Source organism: Mytilus galloprovincialis, chromosome 3 (assembly GCF_965363235.1).
Source record: "Mytilus galloprovincialis chromosome 3, xbMytGall1.hap1.1, whole genome shotgun sequence".
Taxonomy (NCBI): Eukaryota; Metazoa; Mollusca; class Bivalvia; order Mytilida; family Mytilidae; genus Mytilus; species Mytilus galloprovincialis.
This window is the reverse complement of record NC_134840.1, coordinates 76458173-76464352: the sequence shown is the minus strand read 5'-3', so window position 1 is coordinate 76464352 and position 6180 is coordinate 76458173.

Here is a 6180-nt window from a genome sequence, read left to right as displayed (position 1 = left end):
TTACACTTATTGATTGATCAATACGTGTTTCAATCACGGCTGGTAATGAACACACGCAGAACATTTGGTTCTGCAATGGAAACCGTGAGAGGATCTTCCAGTTGTGCTTTAGTGGAGTAATTGTCACCGCTTCAAAAGATGTGTACATTTCTAAATCGCAATTTTCTTATTTAACTCAATAAATATTGCAAATCGGAGAATGCTATGATGTGGTGAATATTTTAACGAAGAGATACATGTATTATTTACTGCTGTACGTGGAGTTAAACTCCTACAAAATCAGTTGCCCCAAGAGAAATGGCCTAAAAAGTGATATTTTAATTTTGAAATGGTTCTATTTACACACCTACAAGTTCAAATTTACTTTTTTTTCGGTCAATGGATATGAATGACGTTTTGAGTGGTGTGTACGTTGTCCGGTGTTGATAGACATCTTAATAAATCTAAAAAACCCATATTTTCAGTATGCCATTAGGGAGCTACCATTTGATGTTTATGGGGGTCCAGCCTTTTTTTTTTTTTAGTTTATTCTGACTTTTTTTTTACCTAAGTTGTCGTCCTGACTTTTTTTTTTGCAAATGTCTCATTCTGCCTTTTTTTTACTCAAAACTCCTGTCCTGCCTATTTTTTTCAAATTTCATCCTAGCCCCCCCCCCCCCTAAAAATCAAATGGTAGCTCCCTTAGTGAGGGGTTCGGTTCTGATTGAGGACATCGTGAATGCGTGAGGGGACGTGAAATCATATCTTTGCATCCAAGCTATGAGCCTTTGAAAGTTGCCTAAATGTGGTTAGATTGTTCATGAAAAGCACATTTGTGTGCATAAAGAAAAATTATGCGAGAGAATTTTGAAATACAAAAAAATCACTAAGTTTTCTTTTTATGAATGAACAGTCTAACAAATAAATTGCAAATGTGTCTCCAAATTCGTGGATTTGGGCAAATAATCGGTCTAGTTTTATTAATTAATATTGTAATTTTCGTTGTTATTAATGAATGTTATATCAGTATTAGAAATCTAATCTTGAACTCTTTCTAGAGTCTCTCCAATTTTTGGGATTGTTTTTTAGACATTCAAATGTGACGTTACTTTGTGCGTTGATGGCTTTGGCTAACTCGACTGTGAATTTTTGTGTGCTGGCTTTATGTATCCGTTTTTGGGAAAAGACGGCTTCAAGCCGTCAATTCCCTAATGGGGTTAGCCAGAGTATCATTCTCTCACGTCAATCATTTTGTTTTGATAGTTTGGAAACCCCTTAAAATGTCATACTGAAATTGATGACAAGGAGAACAGATTGACTTAAAATACATTTTTTACACATTTCCCTTCTGTTTCTCGTGAAATAATCGTATATTGAGCTTTACCTTACACTATATACGTTTCTTTTACAGTCCGGAAAAATCAGTATTACGAAATATTCTAAATATATCTAACCTAGTGACGTCATTGTTGGAATGCCACACAGGGATATCCTTTATTCATTATAAAAATCATTCACAGTATTTGTATACTAATTTAAAATCCGTATTTGTAAAATGTAAACCTAATGACATGAATGATGTTTGCTGTAGTGTAGATCATTCACACACCAACATGCAATGCTTTAATCTGAGGCTATAATCTGATAATTTGTAGGTCAACTTTCGCGGTGAACAATGTCAATGGGGATACATGAGATTGGGGAGAGAAACGACAGTTTTCATTGTTTCTGTAAAGTTCTGTTTTTAGAATCTTCCTCCAATTCAGGAGCACCTCCATTGATGAGTAATTATACACTAAAATCAAAGTAAATGTTTCTGAACACTTTTAAAAAATGTGACATTTAGTATATAAGTGGTCTTCTATATAAAAAAAAAATTGTGTTCCAACATAATTATTGAAATGGTAAAAAATAAAATAAAAAAAAATTAAATGTTCCTTTTTGTAGTTTATACCTATTGAGATTGGGGAGAGTAACTACAGTTTTCATTCTTTATGTAAAGTTATGTTTTAGAATCTTTCTCCAATTAAGGAGCACCTCAATTGACGAGTAATTACCCACTAAAATGAAAGTTAATGTATCTGAACACTAAAAATGTCACATTAAGTATATATATGATAATTATACATCAATTAAAAAAATAATTTTGCGTACCAACATAATTATTGTAGTGGTCATTATTTTTTTCATTTTTTTTTTTAAATATTGCTTTTTGTAGTTTAAAGCTATTTATTCATGAATTTTACAGATATATCAAAAGGTGGGATCTGGAAACAAACTTCACACAGCTTATATCAATCATATTTGATTTAATAAGTACATGTATCCCTGTCATGAAAGTTGTAACTGTGAAATTTATCAATGGAAAATTAAAACTGAATAGATTTTTCAGTCATCACTTTCTTGAGAATACTGTCACAAAAAATTGAGAATGGTCTTAGCCTGCCGTTCAGTTGTACATAATTAAAATTCTAAAATATATTGTAGTAGTTGTTAAATTCAATTGAATTTTAGATAATTAACTCCCAACTTTCATCAAATGTTTTGATTTAGAAGGTGCAGATCTCATTGGTCCAAATTGACTCTATGATGAATTCTTGACTTAGGAAATGAAATAACAATACACAACAATTAGTTTCATTATTGTTAGCCTTTCTATATGTTTTAGCTGTTCTTTTGCTCATTCTTTGTATGTAGACTATTAAAAGACACCCCCTAAAAATTGAAAAAATGACCGTCTTTTCCCTCAGAGCTCTTCAGCTCTTTGATTATTCTGTAATAAGTCACCACTTCGATTTTATCATGACTTTTTTGTATATCTATTATAAAGTCATTTCATATAAAATTACTGGTTGCAAAAGTAAGAATTATTCTAAATAATAAGGATTTTCTTATCCCAGACAGAAAGCCCTAACTTTTAAGAACTTTTTGTCCTCATTGTACGTAACAATGTTTGGCTTTCGAAGTTATTTCATTTGAGCGTCACTGATTAATCTTGTGTGGACGAAACGCGCGTCTGGGTAAATTTGTTTAAACCTGGTACCTTTTGTTAGCTATTATTAGTGTGTTTCTCTTTCCTATATGTTCTCTCATTTATTAGCTCACCTGGCCCTAATGGCCAAGTGAGCTTTTCTCATCACGTGGCATCCGTCGTCCGTCGTCGTTAACTTTTACAAAAATCTTCTCCTCTGAAACAACTGGGCCAAATTTAACCAACCTTGGCCACAATCATCATTGGGGTATCTGGTTTAAAAAATGTGTCCGGTGACCCGGCCAACCAACCAAGATGGCCGCCATGGCTAAAAATAGAACATAGGGGGTAAAATGCAGTTTTTGGCTTATAACTCATAAACCAAAGCATTTTTGACCCTTTTAGGAGTAATTGCCCTTTATAGTCAATTTTTAACCATTTTTCGTAAATCTTAGTAATCTTTTAGAAAAATCTTCTCCTCTGAAATTACTTGGCAAAATTAAACCAAACTTGGCCAGAATCACCATTGGGTTATCTAGTTTAAAAAATGTGTGGCGTGACTCGGCTAACCGACCAAGATGGCCGCCATGGCTAAAAATAGAACATAGGGGTAAAATGCAGTTTTTGGCTTATAACTCAAAAACTAAAGCATTTAGAGCAAATCTGACAGGAGATGAAATTGTTTATTAGGTGAAGAGGTGTCTGCCCTAAAATTTTAAGATGAATCGGATAATTGATTGTTAGGTTGCTGCCCCTGAATTGGTAATTTTAAGGAAATTTTACAGTTTTTTTGTTATTATTATGAATATTATTATAGTTAGAGATAAACTGTAAACAGCAATAATGTACAGCAAAGTAAGACCTAAAAATAAGTCAACGTGACCAAAATGCTCAATTGACCCCCTAAGGAGTTATTGCCCTTTACAGTAAATTTTTAACAATTTTCATAAAATTTGTAAATTTTCACTAGCATTTTTACTGAAACTACTGGGCCAAGTTCATTAAAGATAGAGATAATTGTAAGCAGCAAGAATGTTTAGTAAAGTATGATCTACAAACACATCACAATCACCAAAACATAATTTTGTCATGTGTCCTTTGTTCAATATTCACATACACCAAGGTGAGCGACACAGGCTCTTTAGAGCCTCTAGTTTTATTATGTCGTAGTCCTCCTCTTATATTTGATGTGTTTCCCCTCAGTTTTTGTTTGTAACCCGGATTTGTATTTTTCTCAATCGATTTATGAAATTCGAACAGGGGTTTACTACTGTTGCCTTTATTGGAGACATATTTGCAATTTATTGGTTTGACTGTTTATTCATATACAGAAAACTTGGTGATTTATTGTATAAATCAAAATGTTTAAACAAATATTAAATTTGTGTTTTCATAATTAATTGTTAGGCAGTTAAGCTGCCTTATGCGAGCACCCTAAATTTGTGTTCTACCCAATAAATGCTGAAATATGTGCCATTGTTATTATCTAGCTGGATGTTATGTTATTCATAACTAATTGGACAGTTTTTTCATACTTTTAATTCTTGATTACAAAAAATATGATCAGAAAAACCTTAAATGATCGTCGATTTATCCAAAAGTTTTGAAGTTGCACATAGGAAGTAGGGCACATTAGGAATCTTTATGTAGTTTATTATCCCCCGAGATTTTGGCTAAGCTGTCAAAGAACAAATGTATGAAATGTTTAATCGCCGAAAATTTCTAAAGACAAGTAGTTTAGATTTCCCAAATGGCAAAAGTCGTAGGAATATTGTTTGTCATCAATACGTAGTCAACTACGTCAGTAGTCTTAAAATAAGTTCCACTGTTCATGCTGTTGGCGGCAATTTTAAATTATAAGACATTTTTGTATCTTTTCAATTTGGAGGCAGGGGTTCAATTAGCGGTTGTCCGAGGTCTACGAACTTCCACTTTTGCGGAGTTTCGACTTGGTTACTAGCTACGCTCGACATGCACGACTTGAGAGGAAATACAAAAATAAGTTTGCAAACCTTTTTACCAAAGTCTCCTAATAAACGATCTCAAAACTTGTTTTTATCATTATTATTCACGACAGCGATGTTCATTTTGTTCAACCGCTAGCTTTATACAGAAAATCGCCGACAAATAATATAATGTGTAAATTCGAGTAAAATCAAAAACAACATTGAAAACAAAATGGCTGACTTCTTCTTTCGTAAATCCCTCCAATATTGGAGCACTTGAAAATAAATCCAATATCTATAATACATGAGAAGAAAATGCTAATATCGGATCCGATTCTGGAAGCGGATATGGGTAGTTCCGGGTTTTGGCGATCTAACTTTTAAAAAATTCAGACAGATGACAAAATACATCTTTGCATGGTAAATAAAAATATAAACACTAGAATTGAAAACCAAAAGATATAAAAGAATGAAAAAACAGAAAATATTATGTACTGAAAATGTGAGAAACGTACAACTAAATACAATGATGATGAAGTAGAGCAGAATATAATGGTGTAACAGTGCCAGCGTTCTGAAGATCCATAAAGGTATCCATAGGAAACTCAAAATTTACTTTTTGACAAATTTTAATGTCAAAATCCAATACAATGTGAGTCTTTGTGACAGCTGGGAACAGTATATCTAACAATATATATGGTCCTGGTGACAGTATAAATTTTCTTTATCAGTAATAAATGTTGGTAAAGCAAGTTAGATGCTTTTAGAGTGTAAACATATTACTAAATGGGTATTTTTTTTCTCAATTTTGATGGGTCAGTTAAAATAGCTGGAAGTTTCTTATTTTACACATATAGTGCAACTAGATTATATGATACCTGAATGTAAGCAAATAATATGTATGTGGAGTCCTTTGGGGGCACTCTACCCCCTCCTGTTTGATAACTTTGAAACGGATGAGATCCCCACCTCTCAACCATATACATCCATGTATGGGACTATATAACTATTCAAATGAAATATAGGTGAAGTCCCTAGGGTCACCCACCACCTTCTGCTTCAGAACTTGGAAACAGTCGAGACCCTCACTCCTCATCCATATTTATTCATGTATGGGAAAATATAACCAATCAAATGAAATACAGGGGAGTCCCTGGGGTCACCCCACCACTCCTGTTTGGGAAATTTGAAACAGTCGAGATCCCCACCCCTAAACCATATATATTCATGTATGGGACAATATAATAAATCAAATGGAATATAAGGGAGTCCCTGTGGGTCATC